Here is a 21,796-nt window from a genome sequence, read left to right as displayed (position 1 = left end):
GGCTCTTCTATGATACGTTGTTGTAACTGATTTATCCCAGGTATTTATAATTGTAGCAATATGTGTTTGGCTTATCCATGTGAAAGAAATTGAACACCAGAGTTTAATAATTCAGGATGTATTAGTTAAAACTGCATGTTATAGTGAGCCAGATGCTGCTGCACTGCAACAGCCATTCTCATTAGCATCAGCGTTTAAAATCATTTAAATTTGGAGTACCTTGGCTCTGACGAGTTAACATTTTAATATCCATCAAACAACAAAGGGTAGACTTTCTTTAATTTCAGTGAAACACCAGCATTCACACTGAAATATCTGGATAGGTAAGTGAATTAAAGCCTCTTTTAAAAATATGAAATTTTATGTTTTGAATATTAAAAAATAGTCTTAAATGCTTACAAAAGAATTTACAAAAATGTGTGGAGTGTGAAGAATTAATTTTACTTTTGACTGGAAAAGATATAAATCACTCAAATGGAAGAGGCAGTGGTGAATGGGAATGGGAAAATTTTTTTTCCTCTCTCTCTTATCGCAGGGAAGCATTTTTAATAATAGCTTGAGTGGTTTGATAAAGCAGCCAAAGGAAACTCCCAGGAGAGGAAGATTATACTGGAGAGAGAGATCTCTCTATGAATCATTTACGCTAACCTCTTGCTGAAGCACAGCTTGCATTTTTAATGAAGGATGATTGCATTTCATAAACAGACCTTTAAAAATTAAAATAATATTGATCCTTCCTCATTTAGACCTATTAAAATAGCATGCTATACATCTCTTTCTAATAGCTCAGGACAGGTTATTACTACTATTTTTACCAGTACATACACAGTTTAATAATTTCTAATTAGAAGTTTCTTTAAATAGGACTTTGATTAAAATGTTTTTGGAGAGTATTTTTCTAAAGTAATAGCCATGAAAGCGAAATTTTAAAATTATGATATGGTTTAAAGTTTGGTGCTTTAAATTATTTTCAACATAACTCTCTCTAGTAAGTTTCATTTATTTTTCTTTATTTCTTGTGATCACATCAGTTTCCTACAAAGGAAATGGATTTATTAATTAAAACATTGACTAGCTTAGGAAAGGGACTGGCTAGGTTTCAAAAAAACCTTGGTTTACTTTCACCCTTATGACTGAAGGCAAGTCACATTATCTGTCAGTAGTCAGTGTTCTTACTTTTAAATATGTCCCTCAGTGCGATAATATATGTGTTAAGTTACCTTGAAATTTTCTGAATTACCACTTTGCAGTTGTATATTATTTTGAAGACTTTTCTCTGAACAACGGTCATAGGAATCGTGTGGTTTAGTGCCTTCCAGTCTAATATAACTGGAGGATGATACTGATAGTGTTGCTTTCTTTTTTTCTTCTTTTAAAATGAAAGTGTCCCTAAGCTGAAAGATTTAGTACAAGAACATAAAACTGAAAAGGTAGTGCTTCTCTTAGGTAGTAGGATTAGAAATATAAAACAAAGTCAAAATTCAGCATCAGATGACAATATTCTGGGTGACAGCCAAAAAAAATTTTTTTTTGAAAAATGGCACAATGTCATGCATAAGAGCACAGACTTAGGAGGCAGTCGGTCCGGATTCAACTGCTGTCTCTACCACTTACCAGCTGTGTGACACATGGGCATATTTTTCGGCCTCTGTTTCTTTTTGTTGTCTGAAAATGCAGTTTAGTGATCCTTCAACGGCTGTTGTGAGGATTAAATGGGTTACTCCAGAGAGCTATGTAAGTTTTAGCTATTATATTATTTATTTTGATTTTGTCTTTTTTACTTTTTTTTGCAGTGGCTAAAGAAAAGTTATTTAGGGAATGTTCTTATAGTACAATGGAATAAAGGAAATTCTGTTATATCTTCCGGGAATCAAGTTCTTTTTTTCCAGCTTTGCCTTTTTTTTTTTTTTTTTTTTTTTTTTGCCTTTTATTTTACCTCTTCAGTGCCTTGTGCATCACTAGATGATGATACTGATAATAGGGTTACTTTTTTTTTTCCCCCTTTAATGAAAGTGAACCCAAGCTAAAGATATAGTGTAAGAATGTATAACGGCAAGGAAGGGCTTCTCTGAGGTAGTCTATGGAGTTAACATGAGGACTCTGTTTAGCTTGCTGGTTGCTATAGGAGTAAGCACAGTGGGATCTTTAGAATGCATATTCTACGTGTCCTTTTGCCTGATAGGTTTTTTTTATCCTTGATAGGAAAGGATCAGCAGAGCAAAACTAACCAGGTTAGCATAATTTTAACTTTGTTACAGTTGAGGAATCCTGGCCAGAAATGTGGAATTTGCCCATCTCTACCCTGCCCTTTAAATTCTCTGTCAGAGAGGTTTGCAGGTAGATGCCAAGTAATGAAAACATGCTTCCAGTCAGAACAGTGCCTTCATTGCCATACGTTGCTATTTATTTGGAGGTAAAATGACTCCATTGTTTTTTAATTAAAAAAAAAAAACAAAAAACCAAAAACCCACAGTAAATTACATGTGGTCAAGGCTGATTGCTCCTGAAATACTGGGCTGCTAATTTGTGTTGACCCTGGCAGGGGCTGCACATTGTGAACCAAGATCAGCAAGGGTGTGTGGTTTTCCTGGATACTGTGGGGTAGGAGGGTTATTCGTTCTTATGCTTTACCTCTTCATAGTGGCTGAAGGAGTGGATATTATGGGAAAATAAAAGAATGTAATTCTAGTTGAATTCATAGTATTTTACTAATGCTGTCCTAGGCCCCCCCACCCCCACCCCTTGTCTGATTGTCTGATGACCTTTTGTCTGAAGAAATATTATGGAGAATAGTTTTTTCTCCTCAGGAATAGTGCTGACCTTAGGTATAGTTAAGAAATGGACAGTTTGTTTTCCTTCTGTGGGACCTTTTTACTTCCCCCACCAGCCCAAAGCCACCCTCTCTCCCCATCCTGTGAAGCTGGCAGCTTATTGCCCTGCACCCGCCTAGCTGTCAGGCGCTCCGTGCCGCACCTCAGCTTCTGGAGACCAGGCTTGAGTGCTCGATGTTCCTGCTCTCAGCCGTCTGGTTGAACTGTTACACATTCAGATGTCTTGCCTGTAACCCCCAGAATTATTCACGTTAAAAGAAGGTATAAATAAAGAACAGACAGCCTTCATTGCATACCTGCTATGTGCCAGGCACTGTCCCGAGCTTTCTGATGGTGTGTTAGGGACGTTTATCATTGCAGCAATACTGAAGGAGATATTGGTTGGCCAAAAGGTTTGTTACGTTTTTTCCATAAGATGGCTCTAGTAGCGCTTAGTTGTCTTCAGCTTCGTTCGAAACAATTTTGTCAGATTGTATTGTGACAGCTGTCATGTCAGCGTGCATTTAAAAAGAAACTTATCAGAAATGGTGAATTTTTGTGTAGCCATTTTAATACTGAAGATGGAAGAAAAATAACACTTTTGGCATATTATGCTTTATTGTTTCAAGAAAGGTAAAAATGCAACTGAAATGCAAGAAAAAGATTTGTGCAGTGGTGGAGAAGATGCTGTGACTGATGGAACGTGTCAAAAGTGCTTTGTGAAGTTTCGTGCTGGAGATTTCTCGCTGGATGACGCTCCACTGTCGGGTAGACCAGTTGAAGTTGATAGCAATCAAATCAAGACATTAATTGAGAACAATCGACGTTATACCATGCGAGAGGTAGCAGACATACTCAGAATATCCAGATCAAGCGCTGGAAATCATTTGTGCCAGCTTGGTTGTGTTCATTGCTTTGATGTTTGGGTTCCAAGTAAGTTAAGAGAAAAAAACCTTCTTGACCGTATTTCCACATGTGATTCTCTACTTCAATGTAACGAAAACGTTTTGTGTTTCAAACAAATTGTGATGGGCAGTGAAAAATAGATACTGTATAGTAATGTGGAACAGAAGAGATCGGGGGCAAACAAAATGAACCAGGACCAGCCACACTAAAGGCCGGTCTTCATCTAAAGAAGGTGATGGGATTGGAAGGGAGTCCTTTATCTTGAGCTCCTTCCAGAAAACCAAATGATTAATTCCAACAAGTACTCCTCCCAGTCAGACCAACTGAAAGCAGCACTTGATGAAAAGCATCCGGAATTAGACAATAGAAAATGCATAATTTTCCATCAGGATAATGCAAGACCACGTGTTTCTTTGATGACCAGGCAAAAACTGTTACACCTGGGCTGGGAAGTACTGATTCATCTGCCATATTCACCAGACATTGAACCTTTGGATTTACATTTGTTTCGGTCTTCACAAAATTCTCTTAATGGAGAAATTTCAATTCCCTGGAAGACTGTAAAAGGCGCTTGGAACAGTTCTTTGCTCAAAAAGATAAAAAGTTTTGGGAAGATGGAATTACGAAGTTGCCTGAAAAATGGCAGAAGGTAGTGGAACAGAAGGATGAACACGTTCAATAAAGTTCTTGGTGAAAATGAAAAATGTGTCTTTTATTTTTACCTGAAAATGGAAGGAACTTTTTGGCCAGCCCAACATTATTTCTTCATTTTACAGATGAGGAAACCAAGGCAGAGAGAGTAGTAATTTAAATGAGGTTATACAGGTAGTAGGTGGTAGAGCAGGGGTTCAGACCCTGGCAGTCAGGATCCACAGACCAAGTGCTGCATCACTGTGCTGAGCTACCTCTCTGTCAATGTGCATGGATTTCCGATTGGTAGTTACCGTTGTCAAGGTGACAGCCGTGTGTATGTTAAATGTGTGTAGGGGGAGGGGTAGGAAGAAAGGGGCAGAGGTTTTTTGCTTTCCCTGCACCTCTTTGTCTTCAGGCTGGTCAGTGTTGCCTGAAATAAGTTTTTTCACAATTTACCTGCTTGTCCTAATTTCTTTCCTTCATATTCTAAATATCTGGCTAAGGTAGCAATTCTAGACAAAGTTGGATTTATAAACATTGTATAATTTTGAGCAAGGTATTTAACCTCTTCCAACCACAGCTTCCTTATCTCTAAAATGGGCATAACAGTAAACCTACTCTTAAGGTATAGTAAAGAGCAAGTGACAGAATTGATACAAAGTGCTTGGTATAATTCCGGGCACATCTTAGGTGTTTTTTTGTTGTTGTTTGATTTTGTTTTGTTTTTGCAGCCGGAGCGTGGGCAGAGGTGGGATTGGTGGGTGTTTGTAAACAGGGACTGTTTGAATGTATTTTTCAGAGTTAATGGGAGATTGTCGTGATGGGCAATGGAACGACTCCTGTTTCAGGAATTGTGCTTAGGTATTTTAAGCACTTTGGAGCAGCTCATATCAGAGAGACAACGTTGATAATTGCTTTTGAAATAGTATGTTCAGTGTTATAGTAGTTTGAAGTTATGAAAGACACACTGTGACCGACAATCTTACTTACTTGGGAGCTTTCCAGAGTTGATAAACAATAGAGGTTAATTTCAGAGGAAATAGAAAAAAAGCAGATAGATTTTGCATATAAAATATGTAAAATCACATCAAGAGAAAGGGATTCAGAATATGAAAAAATGATTTTTATGTGGTGACAACATCAGTTTTCCAGTCTCCAGTTAAATAATATTTAAAGCTTGCTTTTGCCAGAAACCTTAATAGCAGATATTTCTCAGTGTTACAGATAAGTGAGAAAATACCTTTTTAAGAAAAGCAATTTTGTAAAATATGTCTTGATTCTTACTATTAGATACTTAAGAATTATTTTTTAAATTAGGTTTAAAATGGGGGTTTATAAGCAAGCTTTCTTAGGCTGTGTTAATATCAGAGCTACTATTTGTGACTTTTTTCCCATTAGAAAACACAGGTGTTATTTAAAAAGAAACTCCCCAAATTAAATGAGACCTTAAAATCCTAATTATTCATAATTCTAAAGCATTTAGTAAGATTCTTCTTTAACAATGAAAATCTCTGAGATTTTTCCTGTTTAATGTAGCCATTAATTCTGAAAGCATGGAGGATCACAAATGTTGGCAGATAATATAGAAAAGGTGTACAGGAGGAATTATATTAAAAAGACAGACTGAGTACATCTTTCCTACAATCCAATTTGCAGATCCTACTCCCATTTTAAATGTTTAGTTTTTTCCTTCCTTAACTGCTGTCTTTTTCTCATTTCTTCTCTCTTAACTCCACTATCTTTCAATAATGTATGCATATATTAATCAGAAGCATTTTAATTCAGTTTTGAAAAAATACTGATTAAATTATTACCTTCTTCCCCCAGTCCCTGCAGTAGGAAAACCTTGTTGGTAATTGGCATGACATTTTCTTAGTATTTTTGTCTTTCTGTCTATTATGTGTAGATTTTTTTTTTTTTTTTTTTTGCGGTACGCGGGCCTCTCACTGTTGTGGCACACAGGCTCCGGACGTACAGGCTCATCGGCCATGGCTCACGGGCCTAGCCGCTCCACAGCATGTGGGATCTTCCCGGACCGGGGCACGAACCTGCATCCCCTGCATCGGCAGGCGGACTCTCAACCACTGTGCCACCAGGGAAGCCCTATTATGTGTAGATTTTGACAGTTGTAGAAGATGTCCACAGAATCCAGTCCTCCCAGGAAATTCCCTGTGGTGACTGACTGATGGATCCTGGTTGTGCAGCTACACTAATCTGTGCAAGAGTGAGCTGCAGCACCATCCTGGAGCATTCGGCACCCATCACCATGTCCCCAGCTTGAAGCGTTTCTCTACTCTTCCTTGGCAGGTTATTCAAAGGAATATTTGTTACGTTTCTTTCTATTTGGTACCTACATAGTTTCAGCTGTCACAGGAGAGGAAAACAGTATTCTAAGATTCTGTCCCAAACCACAGTACTTATATGTAGCAACTTAAGGCATTTGATATAAAGAAATTATGTGATTCCAGCAATAGGTACAATATATCTTTGTTCCAACTCTACTTTTAGAGGCAGCTTTGATATATTATTAAAAAGTCTGGCGGGGTGGGGGGGGCTTCCCTGGTGGCGCAGTGGTTGAGAGTCTGCCTGCCGATGCAGGGGACACGGGTTCGTGCCCCGGTCCGGGAAGATCCCACATGCCGCGGAGCGGCTGGGCCCGTGAGCCATGGCCGCTGAGCCTGCGCATCTGGAGCCTGTGCTCCGCAACGGGAGAGGCCACAACAGTGAGAGGCCCGCGTACCGCAAAAAAAAAAAAAAAAAAAAAAAAAAAAGCCTCTGGAGACTTCCCTGGTGGCGCAGTTGGGAATCCGCCTGCCAGTGCAGAGGACACGGGTTTGAGTCCTGGTCTGGGAGGAACCCACGTGCCACGGAGTGACTGAGCCCGTGCGCCACAACTGCTGAGCCTGCGCTCTAGAGCCCGTGAGCCACAACTGCTGAGCCCGCGTGTCACAACTGCTGAAGCCCGTGTGCCCTGCAGCCTGTGTTCCGCAACAAGAGAAGCCATGGCAATGAGAAGCCCACGCACCGCAATGAAGAGTAGCTCCTGCTCGCCACAGCTAGAGAAAGCGTGGACGCAGCAACGAAGACCCAATGCAGCCAAAAATGAATAAATAAAATAAAATAAACCATGATAACTGTAGAAAAATGACTGATAAAAAGCTCCAAATATTAAAACAAAAAAAAGTAAAAACAAAAAAAGTCTGTGATATTTAATGTGAGCTAGTTAGTGGCAAGAGTATGATTATATTTGGTGGCTAAAGTTAAATAGTTTTATGGCAAAAAAGGGAAAAAGAATGTAGAATTACACAAACCAGAGGCAGAGCCTTCTAGGGCACCATGACTATTTGTAGATGACCACTGCAACCTCAATGAACGGGTGGTTTTCTTATTATGATGCCTGATAGGAAAGGATTTTTTTAGCCCTTGGCTTTTGTGAGGAGGGAATCTTATTTTGAGAGGAAATATTTTGAAGTCACAAAATAATGTAACATTTTATAGTTTAATTGGACTATTTAGTAGTTCTAAAAGGGACTGAAATTGGTTAGTGTGGAAACTTAAGTTGTGTTGTCTTTTTTTTTTTTTTTTAATTGTCAGTCAGTATTATTCTGGAGAAAATTCAACATTGCACCTTCCCTGATAAGAAATCGTAGGCATCGGCAGACTAATTTCTATCAATCAACTGCCATAGAAGAGTTACAGAAGATCAAATGCTAGGGCTAAAGAAACTGGTAGTGTGTGTAAGAATGAGCTGCTTTAGTTAAGTTCTTTGCAGAAGTTAAGAGTTGTGTAAAGGGATGTTGCAAACTTATCTGAGTGAATTGATTGTTCACAATTCTTAAGTTCTTTTTTGGATATCAGTGGCATTCAGTAGTTAGAGGAAGGGGCTTCCCTGGTGGCACAGTGGTTGAGAGTCTGCCTGCCAATGCAGGGGACACGGGTTCGAGCCCTGGTCTGGGAAGATCCCACATGCCGCGGAGCAGCTAGGCCCGTGAGCCACAACTACTGAACCTGCACATCTGGAGCCTGTGCTCCGCAACAAGAGAGGCCACGACAGTGAGAGGCCCGTGCACTGCGATGAAGAGTGGTCCGCGCTTGCCACAACTAGAGAAAGCCCTTGCACAGAAACGAAGACCCAACACAGCCAAAAATAAATAAATAAATAAATAAATTAAAGTACCCTTAATTAAAAACAAAAATCTGCTCATGGATGTTTAAAAAAAAAAAAAGACGAAGAAAACTGCAGTGGCAGAATGTTGAAAAGGCTGAGAGGGGAGAGGAGCAAGGAGATGTTAGTAGGACAACAGCTGATGATGCTGCTCAAAGTAACTTGCTGGTAAAGGATGGAACCAAGACCTGAATCTAGACTTTGGTTCCAGAGTCCAAGCCCTTAACCTCCACCTGAATGGGCAAGAAGCCTCTGAAAGAGCCTGGACACTGCTCAGTCAGAACGCGTGTTGGTTCTTGAAAGACCATTAGGTTTCTGGCTCTCCCAGGTGTTGTATAGAGGCAGCACTGTTTGCACACGTGCAGCACTGCGCCACCCTAGTCTGTGTCCTCATCTTTTACTAGACTCGCAGCTTTCATTCATTCAACAAATCTTTACTGACTACAGACCGTGTGCCAGGCACAGCTCTAGGAGTGATAGCCTCCTTGTTCCCCTCCAGTCTTCCACTTTTGTCCCTCTGAAACCAGTCCTTAATGCAATGGGAGTGATTTTTTCAGAAATATAGATCACATCATTCTCCTACTTAAAACCCTTTAGGTATTCCTTATCCCACTAGGCGTAAAATCTAGATTTCTTCTTGTGGCCATGGCCATCTGCCAGCTCTTCCAAGTCTTTGACGTAACCTCTGAACCCTGTCTGCTTTGCTCCTGCTCTGTTAGCTTCAGTCACGTTGGCCTCCTGTCTGGTCTGTCGTTTGAGGAACAGGCAAGTTGACCCTTACTCCAGGTGTTGATATATTGTGTTTATCGTAATCCTTGTCGGGAATGCTCTTACATCAGGTTTTTGCTTTGCTTGCTCTATCGTATAATTTAGGTCCTCCTTCAGTATTACTCCTTTGGAGAGGCCTTCCCTGGCCCCCAGTCTAAAGTAGCCCATCGTGTTACAGCATCTTATGCTGTCTTACTATTCTCAGATCATTTATTGCCTGAAATTAATGTTGTTTGCTTATTTACTTACATATTTTTGACCCCCTCCCCTAATTGTAAGTTCCATAAAAGATCATCTAGGATTGAATTCCCAGTGCCAGGAACAGTAAGCTCTCAAGAAATGTTTTGAAAATGAGTAAGCGTATAGTGATCTCCTCCACATACCTCTGTTAGAATCAGCTACTGGAGTGGAGTTTTAGCAATGAACTGGTTGGGAGCACTGGGTCTGGGTTTTTCATCCTGACACCATTTACTGACTGTGTGACCTTGGACATGGGTGACATGCTCCTTAACTCCTCCACATTTCAAATTCCATATCCAAAGATTGTGATAAATAATAATAATTATTATTATACTCATTTCATGGGGTTGTTGTGATGATTAAAAAAAAAAAAGAGTAGGTGATTAAATACTTGTAAAGCAAGTAAAACAGTACCTGGCACACAGCTTTCTAGATCTCGACAAAGGTTAGCCATTATTATTACCATCACTGTCTTTTGCATCTGTCATGGGTCAGATTAGAGACTCATTTGTTTAATTAGTTTCTGTTTTAAAATATATATGCCCTGACCCCTCATTATGAAATACTTTAATCAAATCAGTACCTATTGGGGCTTTCCAGGAATGGCAGGTTTGATTGGATAAGAGGAGACAAGAGTAATTTAGGAAAGTGGGACTAGGTGGGGTGAAGTCCTTGAAATGCTTAATGTCCCAGCCTTCGGGACTGGGAAGATGAAGGCTGAAAGGGAAAGTTGCACAAACATCAGGGTTTTCCTACTTGGCAACATTAACAAGAATCTTGAGGTTGTGATGCTGTGGAAGATTGCTTGGTAAGTTGCTGGTGCTAGAATGAACGCATCCATACTGATGTAGAAAGCTGTAGCCTGCAGCTTTTGAACTTTGAGCTCTGTTCCACTAATCCATAGGGTTCCCAATGCTGTGCTTGGGTTGGAGTACAGAGCTCGTGTTTAGAAACGAAGAGAGTGTCTGATGATGGCAAGGAGGAGGGATGGAAGGAGGACAGCATGAGAAGAGGCAGCATGACCTGCGAGGCTGTTGTGGTGACCAAGGGCAGATACGAGGAAGCTCTGAGCAAGGGGGATGAAGGTGTGAGGATGAATCGAGAGGGTCACGAGGCTGGTCATTCCTGATCTGTGAGGAGTGGGTCTGAGAGAGAACCTTAGATGATCCGCAGGTTTCTGACTTCCGTGATTGGGTGAATTAGGAGTGCAGGTTTGAGTCTCAGCTCCAGCACTTCCCAGCAGAGTGAACTTTGGCAATTTACTTCGTTTTTCTGAGCTCAGTTGCATTGCCTGTAAAATGGCGGAGGTAACTAATGGTGTTTGTCTTACAGAATTGTCTTGAGATTATAAGACACTTAAATATAAGTGAGGTTATATTTAGTGTGTAGTAATTTATGTAGTAATAGTGAAAGTGATTAGTAAATATACCTTCTTACTATCTTTACTAACAAATAGGATTGGGAATAATAATAATGAGATAATCAGATTGGGGAGGAGAAGGTTTTGGGGGTAAAGTGTGTATGGGCCATGAGTTTAGGTAAGAGGTCTGGAGCTAGATAGCTAGATCTGGCCAGGAGGTGATAATTAAGAAAAGTGTCTTACGTGTACTAGATACTCAGCAAATCAGATATGGATGTCATGTGTTGACTTATCTTTCTTTCTAAAGTTGTAATTGGTAACCAAAAAATGAATTTTTTAAAAGACAAGCCAATTCTGGCCTGAGCCAGTCTCTTAACAGGTTTTGAGCTCCAAAGACAACTTCCCCTCCCCCCCCCTCACCTCGCCCAATACATACCGTGTTTTCACAACACTGCAGGCAGTGATCTTTTAAAAACCTCACAACACTGCAGGCAGTGATCTTTTAAAAACCTAAGTCAGATCCTGTCCCTCCTTTGCATGAGACTTTGCAGTAGCCTGACATGCAACTCAGGAAGAATCAGAATCCGTACAGTGCTGTGCAGCCCTTACCCGCCACCCCACCCCCACCCCTCCGTGCTTGCTCACTCACTCCCCACACTGGCTTTCTTGCTATTTCTTCCTTCTGCCCTGAGCACTATTTTTTTTTTTTTTTTTTTTGGTACGCTGGCCTCTCACTGCTGTGGCCTCTCCTGTTGCGGAGCACAGGCTCCGGACGCGCAGGCTCAGCGGCCATGGCTCACGGGCCCAGCCGCTCCGCGGCATGTGGGATCTTCCCGGACCGGGGCACGAACCCGTGTCCCCTGCATCGGCAGGCGGACTCTCAACCACTGCGCCACCAGGGAAGCCCCCCTGAGCACTATTAATTATAATATACCTCAGATCATGATTTCAACTCGTATTAGTACTGCGTCAGTTGACAAGTGGCAGAAATCCAGCTCAAACAAAAAAGGATGTTAAGTTTGTATAATCTGGAAGCTTGGTGGGTGAACCTGGGTGGATCCAGAGGTTCAGAGAAACAGTGAGAATCTCTCTTTTCCCCCATCTTATTCCTTTGTTTTCCTTTGTGTTAGCTTCATTCTTATCAGGCTTTCCTCATGTTGTAGCAGAGATGACTGTCTGCAACTCTAGGCCTCAGCCCTCTAGCTAGGGGACCCAGCAAAAGAGATTATTTTTTCTCGTGGTTCTAGTAGACGTTCTAAGAAGGGTTCCAACTGGCTGTGCTTGGGACATGGGCCCATTCTTGAACCAGTTGTGGTGGCCAGGGGGATTTAGCACACTGATTGGGCAGCCCTGGATCCACCCAAAATACATATTATCAAGTCCCCGCAAGAGAAAGGGATTCTTTTCTTAGAAAGGGGCGGGAGGAGGGTAGACAAACAAAAACTATAATCAGACTGTTATTTAACATGAACACGGATATAATCTGTTTTAACAGAGGTACAAACAAAATGCTTTCATAATGCTCAGGAAGCACCAGATAATCCTGAGTGTGAGGCTCAAAGGAATCTTCACAGAGTTGATGTTTAAACTGGGCCTTTCAGAATTAAGAGAGATGTTGAAAAATAGAAAAGGAATGTGCTTTACGTGGAGGGAGAGTGTGGCGGTTGGAACATGGAGAAGTAAGGGCTGAGACCAGAAGTTTAATCCTTAAAATTAGAGTGCCAAGGAGTTCAGACTTCAATCTCAGTGGGGAGTGGAATCCAGTAGAAGTTTTTAGGCAGAGGAGTAATTTCAGCAGACTTCTGTTTGCAGTAGTTTAGCTAGATGATCAAGAGGGCTGAACCAGGCCAGAGATAGTGTGGTATAGAAGGGGACAAGTTGGAAGACATTGGGGAGATAGAAATGAAAATGATAATAGCTGGACATGCCAGATATCAACAGATGGGGAAATGTAACCGTGGAAATAATAATAATAGCCTGGGGTGAAGCTTCAACAGTGCCATTGATTTTAAAAATAAAAATCAAGTTCTAATATGTGGTGTCTGTTGTCTTGGGTCTAGGTGATTTCAAAAAATTTCCATTTTAGACTAGGTACATTTTTCTCCATGATGCTGCAGTTTCTATTTATTTTGTCTCAGCTAGATTTTAAAAGTCTTTTAGTATGGAGACCGTTTGTTTTATTTCTTTTGTCTCTTGACCACAAAACTCAGTATAGAATTGTGCATTTGGCTTACTTAAATATTGAATATGTATTTGTTAACTACACCTCTACTTCTATGTTTCTTTATTTTGTTGCTCCACTAAAATCTGAAGGTGGTCTCTTCTTGACTAAATAAATATTGTGAGCTATTTGATCAGTCATATTCCCTATTTTTGTTTTTTTGGCCGCCCGCGAGGCTTGTGGGTTCTTAGTTCCCTGACCAGGGATTGAACCCAGGCCACCGCATTAAAAGCACAGAGTTCTAACCACAGACCGCCAGGGAATTCCCCCTATTTTGTTTTAATGGCCAAATGGCACACCTGATAGTATAATTTTCTCCATCAGAGTTACTTGATTCAGAATTTACCCATTAATAATATTATGTACAGGACTTTCACGTAATGAGAGTATTTAAGAATGCAGCTACCATGACTTACTGTAGTGTTTGTGAAGAGTTGTAGTATCAGTGGAATTATATCTGGAGAAAATTCTGTTACAAACAAATGTAAAACAGAATTCTCTGTATAGTTAGTGTAGACCTTATAATGTTATGAGACGTGTGATATAAAATTCCTAACTAGCCACATATAGAACTTGTAGAATTTACGTTTTCCACAGCAGAGTTTTCTCTAGTGCTAAAGCAGGGCATAGAATTTGTTGCTTTTTGTTAAAATGTACTTGAGCAGTTACTAAGGGGCAGCAGCCTTAGTGATCTTTGGGTGCAGCTTGAGTAGCAGTTTAATTTGTAAAGTCCTTTGGGCTTTAAGTTAAGTTAAAGAGAATCACCTCTTAAATATATGTCCTTTCCCCTTTTCACTTAACAGCCTCAGTATTAAGATCAGTTTCTGGGACTCTGTTTTCATTCAACCAATATCTGTTGAGTACCTACCTTGTTTCACACAAAGTCCTAAGAGCTGAGGAAGCAGCATTGAATAAAACAATTGAAAACATTCTTTTATTTCTGGAGAAACATTTTGGTGGGAGAAAACAGACAATAAACAAAGGAGTACAGACATGTTGTTGATGGTAATAAGTGCTGTGGAGAAAAAAAGGGGCTGGAAAGGGGGAGAGGGAGGGCCAGGATTTGGCTGAGGGCGTAGTAATGGTGGGTTTGAAGAGTGGTTGGGGAAGGGGACATTTGAGCAAAGAAGTGAGTCGTGCAGATGTCTGAGGAAAGATCATTCTTGCTGGAGAGAATAGCTCTGAGATCTTTTTTGTGTTTCATCTCATTGATTGGCTTTCCTTGATTAGGCTATGGATGTATGTATGAAGAAACTTTATAGAAAATGAAATACATCAGTTGGAATAAAAACAGTTAAAGAAAAATAATGACATGAATGTATTAGGTACTTGAATCCTTTTCGTGATTTTGGACTAGTATTAAAAATATGTGTGGAGTGTGTGGGCATGCGTGTCCCAGGCTGCGTGTGTATGAAGGTTTTACCAAGGCAGCCTTGGTAATTATATTGAGGCATTTCTTCCAGAGGAAATTTTGATTGGTCATTTGAGTCCAGCAGTCAGCCTGTGTTTATTATGCTTCTGCTATTAGAGTAACACTGTACTGAGTATTGGGGGGATAGAAAAGTACAAGACATTATGTTCTGCTCAGATTGGCCAGACTGTTGTCTGTACCGATAGAGTAAAATAAACCAGCATGGCTGAATGGGAGCAATGCTGGACCCGCAACCCTAAATACCCTTCACATTTGCAGAATAGCTCGAGATGCTGATTCAGCTCTGTAGCTTTTGCTCCTTGCAGCCCTGTTCAAGTTTTTGGAGAGTCATCAGAGAGATTCCCTTTTGGAGTAGGTGTCAGAGAAGGCCTAGTTTTGATTTCAGATGGGTTCAAAGTGCTTGAGAAGACTGTTTACATTGCATAATGATTCTGGAACTGTGGTTGGGAAAACAAGTTACTGAAAATGAATATGATGTATTGATTTTCTACTGTGGAAGCATGATGTGCTAGGAATGTCATGTTGTAATATTTGATTTTCATTATTAGGTGTAAATAAAATGAATCCTTTGATATACACACTACATTGGAATTGCACTGTTCACTTTGAAAGCTAACAGTCTTTTCCCTTATTTTATACAATATAATCATAACAATTTATATTACCAGCTGATAGAATTAGTTTCTTTTTTTCCCCCTAAGGAATAGACTTTATATTTTACTTAGTTGTTAAGCATGTAACAAAGGCATTTTCTTATCCTTAGAATGATATATGGATAATCTTATTGTATCTACACTGATCAACATGTCAGGTATAATGTCAAAACCAAAATCTTTTCCTTTTAAGCTGTTACTCACTTCATAAAGTCATCCTCCTAATTCATTCAGGATTCATTAACTGAACTGATATTCATCGAGTGCCTACTTTGTTCTGGACACCTCCTTGTGATTCACTGGCAAGGAAGACATTTTTTTTGCCCTCATAGAGGTAAAGTATGGAAGATAGTAAACAGTTACACTAATGTGTGGTATGTGTTCTAAATGTGGAAGAAGAAGGTTCTGTTGGGTGTACTTTAGCAGGGCCACCTAACCTGGAGCAGGAGGCATCTAAGCTGATACCTGAAGAATGACAAATACCCAACTAGCTGAAAAGTGGGTGTGGCAACATGGGGACAAAGGAAGGCTGTTCCAGGGAGAGGAAACCCCTGTGGAGCAGCCCAGAGGCAAAACAAAGCAACAAAAAGCACGCAGGCAAAACGGATATCTCCTCCTGTGGCAAACACTGTAAGTTCCTAATGTCTGGAGCATAGATTTTGAGGAGGGAAGACGCAGGGAATTTTCGAAACCATTACTAATTTTGGATCCCATCCTATCGACATTTGATAAATGCCTGAGAGGTTTTAAGCAGTGGATTGACAGAATTGGATTTGCCATTTACAGAGATCACAGTGGTTGCAGTTGCAGGAAAGAGAGAGGACATATCTATGGCAGGAGGCTTATGGCTGTGATGGCAGTACTTGTAAGAGATGTTGTGAGCCAGGACGAGGGCATTAACAGTGGGAATGGAGAGAAGTGGATGGATTCAAGAAATACTTAGAAAGTAGAACCTATAGGACTTGATTGAAGGAAGAATCAAGGTTTCTGCTAGGTTTCTGGCTTGGGCCAGAGTGATGATGATGATGATGGTACTTATGTCAATCATTGATTTATTGCCTCTCACCTCTTAAGTTTGCCCTATACTGCCTATTCTGTGAAAATGAATGTGGACCCTTTAAATACTTTCCCTTGCCAGCTGACAGGATGTTAAGAGAGAGACTGAAGGAGGAAAGAGTTTTACTCGCTGGCCCCAGTGTCTTGCCTGGCAGGCTCCTGTGGCATGTGGGGCTTCTTCTGTGTCTGGGCTCCTGCAGCTCTTAGTGGCCGGCCGCTTCCCCCCATTCCCACCCCCTCCCTTGGACAGTTTGGTAGCAGAGTGCCTCCAGTGAGATGCTTCCCCACAAACAACTTTCTTTGTCATTCTAGAGGACAGATTTCTGGCAAGGTTTAGAGGGCAGATTTCCAGAAATTCTGCTGGATATGAGCCCTCTCCAACAAGGTCTGGATCTCAGCCCTAGAACTGGGGAAACTCTTTTTTGGGTGCTCTGTCTCAGCCCCAAAGGTAGTGGCGATGATTTATTATGCTGTATATATTATGCTGTTGTATTTTGTGTCATCTATGCCTTCTTTTATTTTTTTTTTTATAAATTTATTTATTTTTGGCTGCATTGGGGCTTCGTTTCTTTCTGCATGCGGGCTTTTCTCTAGTTGCGGCGAGCCTAGGCTACTCTTCGTTGTGGTGGCTTCTCTTGTTGTGGAGCACGGGCTCTAGGCTCACTGGCTTCAGTAGTTGTGGCACGTGGGCTCAGTAGCTGTGGCTCTTGGCCTCTAGAGGAGAGGCTCAGTAGTTGTGGCCCACGGGCCTAGTTGCTCCGTGGCATGTGGGATCTTCCCGGACCAGGGCTCGAACCCGTGTCTCCTGCATTGGCAGGCGGACTCTTAACCACTGTGCCACCAGGGAAGTCCCTGCCTTTATTCTTTAGAGTTCTTTTTACTTCTTGCTAGCCAATTCCTTATTACTTCAATCCCCTGTTGTAGTTAATTATTATTTATCTTAAAAACTTTTCTTGTTCGAATTACTGTGTGATTTCTCTCTCTTGATTGGATTCAGGCTGATACAGTGCTCTGATATGATCCCAGAGGAACAACTTATTTGGGGAGAGGGACAGACAGTGAACTTGGTTTGAGACATGCTAAATTTTGAGTACAGGACTTGTAGGCAGAGAGATCCAAGAGCTGGTGATACATATGGGTTTATGAGCTCTGGACAGAAGACTTGGGTTTGGAGATTGTTCAGGGAGTGTGTGAGGAAAGAGATGAAAGTAAGGCCCACAATAGAGTCCTGTAGATCACTGTCCTGAGGCATGTTCAGATGCAGAGGAGCCTATTAAGGAGCCTCAGGGAGACTGGCCACAAAAATAGGAGAATAGGGCGTCAGTGAAGAAGTGGGTAGTTATCGGTGTTGAATGTTACTGAAAGGTCAAATAATAGAAGGAATGGAAATTGTCCACAAGTAGCGAAACTAGCGAAAAGCATATGCAACCTTAAAAATATTTGCTCGTTTATTTAGAAAGGATCACTGGAAATTCCATCCAATTAAATTTACCAAGTGTCTTGGTCCCTATTAGCATAGAAATTAAGAGTGTAGGTTCTGGAGCCTTAACTGCTTGGGTGAGAATGCCATTTCCACCAGTTACTAGCTATGAGGGCTTAGATAATTTATTAAGCCCTCTGTGCCCCTACTCCCTCATCTGTATGTAGATGAAATAATGTACTCTTCCCAATGCTGGAATGGTAATGTTGTTCATAATGTATTATTCCTAGGGTTGTAGTGAGGGTGAGATGAGGTAATGTATATAAAGCACGGAGCACAGTGTCTGGCACACAAGCCCTTGGTGAATGTGGCTGTGGTATTGTTGGCACGCTGGTCATTGTGGTGGGTGACAGGCACGGAAAGATGACCAGGACTGCAGGCTCCACTCTGAGGGCGTGGGGACGGGGAAGAGGCTTATTAATATGATATATAGTGAGTGGTAGGTGTCAGGTAAAGGCCTGAATAAGGTGCCAGAGGGATTCTGATGCGGAGTCCCAGAGGAGGTAAGGGCTGAGTTGGATGTTGGAGGGGTGCAGTTTTGCTCCCCGGGGGGCTGGTGGCTCTGAACAGAACACAGCATTGGTAGTGGAGGAAGGAGTGTGCTTGATGGTGTGTACAGTCCCACAGCAGGGTCATGGCTGGCCTGTGGAGTTGAGGTGGGATGACAGCAAGGGTGGACATACACCCTCAGAACAGGTGTTTAGTCCACATCCCTACTTTCCATAGTGTATTTCACCCTTGTTTCTAGATTCATTGCTCATCTCTTTTTATTATTTCTGCTGAACCATTGCTAGTTAACAACAATCTAAAACTTTTGTTTGGTGTCAACACTTTGCATAGGCTTTCATTGACTATGAGCCTTGAGTGTTCTAAGTTGGTGTTCTGGAAGAGAAGCTGGAATACTTCAACTAGTGCCACTTCATTGGATTTTACTCTCAGGGTTGAATAATTTTGCCTGATTCCTGGACATTGATAAAGCTCACAGCAGTTTACAGTTCACACGGCTTCTCTAACTTGCAATTCTTTTTGAAAATTTCAACAACTGAAGAAATGTAAACTCCTCAAAATTATATGACTGCTCTTTCAAGAACTTACATTTTTGGAGATTTAGGAAATAACAATGTAATTAATTTTTGATTCCTTGGAGGAAAAGAAGAAGTCCTCCCCCAAAGTTTGTGAACATTTGGTCCCACCAAAGCGCAGTCCTACCAAAGCGCTGTCCTGAGATAAGTCTGTTGTAATGCTTTCACTGAAGACCCTTAAGTCAAAAAGCAGAAACCAGCCAACAAACATTCCTTTGATTTTGTTATCATACGGTCTGGGATGAGGATGTCGCTTGGCTGGAATGGCACTCTCTAATCCAGAAATTCTCTTGGAAGTTCTGCTTCTGGGACTTCCCTGGTGGCGCAGTGGGAAAGACTCCGAGCTCCCAATGCACGGGGCCCAGGTTTGATCCTTGGTCAGGGAACTAGATCCCACATGCATGCCCCAACTAAGAGTTTGCATGCCACAACTAAGGAGTCCACATGCTGCAAGTAAGGAGCTGGTGAGCTGCAACTAAGGAGCCCTTCTGCCACAGCTAAGACCTGGTGCAACCTAAATAAATAAATAAATAAAAAGAAAGTTCTGCTTCTGAATCTTCGGAGGAAGGGTGAACATATTCTCTAAAGAAAGATTAGAAGAATCATCATTGGCTACTTCTCCACCCCCATGGAAAGAAAAGTTACACCGTTCTTTATTGGCTAGGACTTTTGGGAATTATACAGGAAGGAAGCTAAGAAGGAAAGATGTCAAACTGTGACCCTTTGAAGATTTTTGTTTTTGTTTTCCCCTTGCTTCACTTAGATGTAGCAGAGACTTATAGGGAATTTTGTTTTTGGTGAAAACCAAGTGTTTAGGTAAAAGAGCGTTGAGAGACCAAAGAAAAGACTCTTGGGGCAATTTTACTTTGCTTGACTATGCCTTGTATAAAATAACAGAAGTTGAAGTGTTATTCTTCTGTTAATTACCTCTTTTGCAAGGGCAAGAGCAATTTCCAGATTATTATATTTTTGGAATTTTTTGGTTTTGAAGGTTGATAAAATATTTCATACTGGTGATTTATTGAAAAGTTGAAAGAAAAATATACTCACTTTAAGAACAAGTATAAATTTCATAGCTGAAATATAGAAGCTGAATGTATAGAACCATACATTTTACTGTATGGTTAGCTTTCTGTATCTGTGGTTTCTGCATCTGTGGATTCAACCAACTGTGGAGATATTTGAAAATATTTGGAAAAAAATTCCGTAAAGTTCCAGAAAGTAAAACTTGAATTTTCTGCTCACCCAGCAGTTATTTACATAGCATTTACATTGTATTAGGTATTAGTAAGTAATCTAGAGGTAATTTAAAGTACACAGGAGGATGTGTGTAGGTTGTATACAAATACTATACCATTTTATAGAAGGGACTTGGTTAAGTTCTTGAGGACACCAAGGGGCAACTGTATTTACTGTATGATATGCATTTACTATATTAATGTACTGTATAATCATATATCTTCTATCCATACCTTTATTTGTGTTGAAGGATTATCATTGCAGCATTATAGCAAAAGTTGCAAACATATAGGCTAATAGTTAATTGAACATGGTATATACCCATACAATGGAATTCTGTGCAGCAGTTAAAAAGAATGAGATACTTTGTGTGCACTGACTTGAAACAAACTCCAAGATAAATGAAGTAAACGTAAAAAGGTTGCAGAAGGATATATGGAGTATATTACTATTTATTTGTATAAGAAAAAAAGGTATTTATACTTGTATCTGTATATGAATGGAATAGCTCCAGAAAGCTTAAACAAGAAGCTAATAAAAATGGGTGTGTGTCTGACACCCTCCTACAGTTTTGTGTATATGTATATCTATATAAAAAACTGTAGCCTGCTTATATTAACTGTTAGGAATTTTATGTGCGATGTTAGATTTTAGGTGGTAACAAACAAAAATTGCAGCCAGACGGCTCAAGCTTGAATTCCTGCTCTGTTGTGGTATAAATTCTGCTGTCAATAAAATAAAAATAGTAATAATTGAAGAGGTTTAACTTAGGTTGTCCATGTAAAGTACCTAATATAAGCACAGTGTCTGGCACACAGTGCTTGACAATCAATAAATATCAATATTAGGTATTATTATCAAGAAGTGTACAGTTTTATGGGAAAGGCAAATAATAAATTTAACTATTTTATATGGGTGTTTCTGTGGGGACGTAGTAAAGGGGAAATCAGAAAAGGCTATAAAAAAAAGGAACTGTGAAAAGTTTAAAGTGTGAGAGAGTAAGATAAATTAAGGAAGGCCATTCCAGGTATGAGGAGTTCTCCTTATACAAAAGTAAGAAACAGTGTGAGTGAGTTTGAAAACTAATAGTTCATAATGGCTTGAACCAGTCTAGGTTATGAGAGGGGAAATGGCAGACGATGATGATAGCTAACATTTATCGAGCACTTAGGTGAGGTACTGCTCGAAATGCTTTTTATGCTTTAATTAATTAAATCCCTATGGTAACTATGATATCGGTACTGTAATTAACCTGATTTTACTGATGAGGAGACTGAGGCAGGGAGGTAAAGTTATTTGTCCAGAAGATCATATAAAGTAGTAAGACCATGTCTGTGTGTACCCATTCTTCAGTCTGCCCAGGAGTCTAGTAGCTATAGGAATAGGGCAGACCTTGAACAGTGACTGAATTCACTCTCATAAACTTTGGGACACTATTGAAGGATACTTTTAAGCAATAAAGTAAAACTCTCAGATTTGTACCCGAGGATGAACAGTACTGGCTTAGGGGAGATGACGAAAGTTTTGCTCCTCTTTTCTTTCCCTTCTCCTTCCATCCCACATCCTTTGCGTTCTGAAGAAATTGTGCAGTTAATTGTAATACTTGGAGAAAACTGAAGGAGCTCTTTAAACCGATCTTCACTTGGTTAATGTGGAGACAGTTTTAGGACTTCTCCGACTGTATCAGAATAAAGATAAGGATGAAAAATAGCTCATCCTATTATGTACATATTTTGGATTAAGCTCCTATA

This window comes from Phocoena phocoena, chromosome 1 (genome assembly GCF_963924675.1).
Source record: "Phocoena phocoena chromosome 1, mPhoPho1.1, whole genome shotgun sequence".
NCBI classification, from domain to species: domain Eukaryota; kingdom Metazoa; phylum Chordata; class Mammalia; order Artiodactyla; family Phocoenidae; genus Phocoena; species Phocoena phocoena.
Note: the sequence above shows the minus strand (reverse complement) of the source record.